This window comes from Rhagoletis zephyria, unplaced genomic scaffold (genome assembly GCF_001687245.7).
Source record: "Rhagoletis zephyria isolate East Lansing unplaced genomic scaffold, Rhagoletis_zephyria_1.1 Rzeph_scaffold_03258, whole genome shotgun sequence".
Lineage (NCBI taxonomy): Eukaryota > Metazoa > Arthropoda > Insecta > Diptera > Tephritidae > Rhagoletis > Rhagoletis zephyria.
The window spans coordinates 12,258-15,038 of NW_016160341.1; the positions used below are offsets into that span (position 1 = coordinate 12,258).

The 2,781-nt window shown below is 34.5% G+C and overlaps 1 long non-coding RNA gene across 1 annotated transcript; it reads right to left on the bottom strand.

Moving 5' to 3' along the window:
• Window positions 1-615: 615 nt before the first annotated feature.
• LOC108368689 (uncharacterized) lies at window positions 616-1,273 on the bottom strand. Its single transcript, XR_001848408.1, has 2 exons — window positions 976-1,273; window positions 616-876 (listed from the first exon to the last, which is right to left on the bottom strand). It is a non-coding gene; the product is annotated as an uncharacterized LOC108368689 (long non-coding RNA).
• Window positions 1,274-2,781: the final 1,508 nt, after the last annotated feature.

The following is a 2,781-nucleotide window of genomic DNA, read 5'->3' on the forward strand; positions in this document are numbered from 1 at the left end:
TTGTCGAAAACAGGGGAATTCTCAAAAATGAGTTGGCTACCCTGATGTCTGCCCAAAGCAATTGTACGCAGGAAAGCATACGTCCATTACAGCTGCACACTCACGTCTTGCACTGTTCTATACCCATAGTAGTACATATGTAGCTTTATCTATATGCTTGGCCTTTGATAAGCAATGAAACATTGGATAATTTCTTCTGCGATTCTGCTACACCACTCTTGCTAACCAGCTTTTCTTCTCTTGCAGTGCAGTTTTTCTTTCTTCTCGCCTCGCTCATGGCACCTTCGTTCGTTAATTTACTGGAGGTTTTACGAATTTAACGGCGGGTGTAATCAATATTAACCTGCCTATACATATGTACATAAGCAGATACCCCTGTATATATTTATGTATATATGTATGTAAGTATGTACATATGAGTGTGCATTTGGATTTATATACATACTTCCAATATTTTCATAAAATTACGATTGTAAAACGGTTTGCGCTTAGACACGATGCTTACCAAATAATTTTTTGGAAATTTTCTTTAAATACTCGTATTATCACCTTTCACCAGTACTTTTGCACATGCAAACAATAAACGCGAAGATGCATTTTACTCAGCTTCTGTTATTTTATTAAGGCCCGCAGCACAAACTCAAAAGATGCTCCCGCTTAACTAAATACATTCGTAACGCGATGTTTTCAGCTACGCTGTCATAGTGAAACTATATTTTTTGCTCAGATCTGCCATTTACTTGAATGCGAAAGCGCCTATCAACAGATGTATTCAAGCTTTATTCATAATAACAGGATGTTATCGTCTGGAAGCTCTGAAGTCCGTCTTTGTTTAGCAAACTTTCTCACCTTAGTAAGCTTTATGTAACTTTAAAGCTTTATTTAGCAAATAAATATAGATACGTGCAAATAAAGAGAAACGCGTAAATTAATCATACACAATATAATCACAGTGAAATCGTAAAAATTGGGTACCTTATAATTAGGATATCTGTACAACCTACATCTGTGCCTACAATAGCAATAACAAAAATATCCAGCTGAACTCAACACTAGGGATCAAACGATACTCGATACTTTTGCTGCGATACCAAGTATTTTTTCACTCGATGCTTTTCAATCCGATACCAAGTAAGTATCGATACTTTTCTTTCGATACATTGAGAACCCTCCTGAAAACTTTTTTGATTTTAAACGCAACTTGCACAATTGAAATGTCGTTTAGCACACTAACCGCCCTATTCCCACAACACTGACAAAATTCATCATATGACTATTGTCACAATTACTGCGCCTAAAACACAATATAAACATTGTTTCGCCGTTGTCACTTATTCAATAGGTCATAACAATAAAACTGACAATTGTCATATGATAGCTTAAAATAAATTTGCGGCATAGTATTAGGCGCAATAGTAAAGGCAATAGTCAGCCGCTGAGTTTTGTCAGTGGTGTGGGAATAGGGCGGTAAGGGCCGTTTTCACAAGTTGGTTGCATTAAAATTTATGATTGGGCGCGTTCATAAGACGTAGCTGTTTAGCTCAATAGCTACGAAACTGCTGGCAACTGTTGGACCCAACAATTACGTCTTAGAAACGGCTTGATGAATATGCTGTCAAATAAACAGCTGATAAATGTAAACAAATGAAATTGCAATAAATAGAGATAATTGCGCCGCTGGTACTTAGATCTCAACGCTGAGCTGCCGCCGTTTAGAAAAAATCGTTCAATGTTATAATGAATTAAAATAAAATATTATGTTTGTAGGCTAGTCTGATCTTTTCAGTTCTGGTGAGAATAAAACTACTTCATTCCACTTTTCACCCGACGTTTCGCTAAAACTTTTTTAGCATCCTCAGGGGTAGTGTTTATTTTATCTGTTACAACAAATATACAAAAATACAAAAAAACACACACATTAAGTATTAACCGAAAAAACAAAAATGTATACATATATAACAACAAATTGAATTTAATGACAAACCAACTCACATTGTTTAGATATTCAAACATAGATATGTATATGTATAAATACTTAATCACTAAAAAAGAAAATATATCCATACCACTTGATGTGGTAGTTTTGTCAGTACTGAAAATTTCATTTTTGTAAACAAGTTATGTATGCTGCCGCAATGTTGTCTGTATCTTCCTTCTTATTAATTGTCATTTCTCGTTTTTGCATAATTCTAGTATATAATTATATAGCAAACATCTTAAAAAATATATTTATAAACGTGGTATTATTATAAAATATTTTAGTTACTTAATCACATCAGTAATATAAAATATAATAAATTTGTTTGCAACTGCCTCCTGATAAAGCGGCGTTGAATTTAATATAAGCGACGTAAATATTTTCGATCAGTGTTTATGCTAAGCCCAACACGTTGAGTTCAGGTAGCGTACTAATTTTCCGCTAGTAAAAATGGCGGACAGTTGCCAACTGTTGAGCTGAGCGGAACTACTCAACTGTGCGTTTCTAAGACAAATATCCAACGGTGAGGCAACAGCTACGTCTTATAAACGCGCCCATTGTGTCTAAAGTAAAGCATTTTATTATTTTAAATTGGTTTATAACCAAGAAACATACATACGTCAAAAACCGATAATAGAAATGCTTAACTTTAAACATAGCTTTCTTTTTAATCCAACCTTTAAATATAAAGTGAGATTTGAAGTTAAAGGCTACATCAGTAAACGGCCCTAAGAAGGGTAAAGTCTTGAGCTGCGCTCCACAATGAGAGAAACTCGACTTATCAGTAATCATTTACATACATA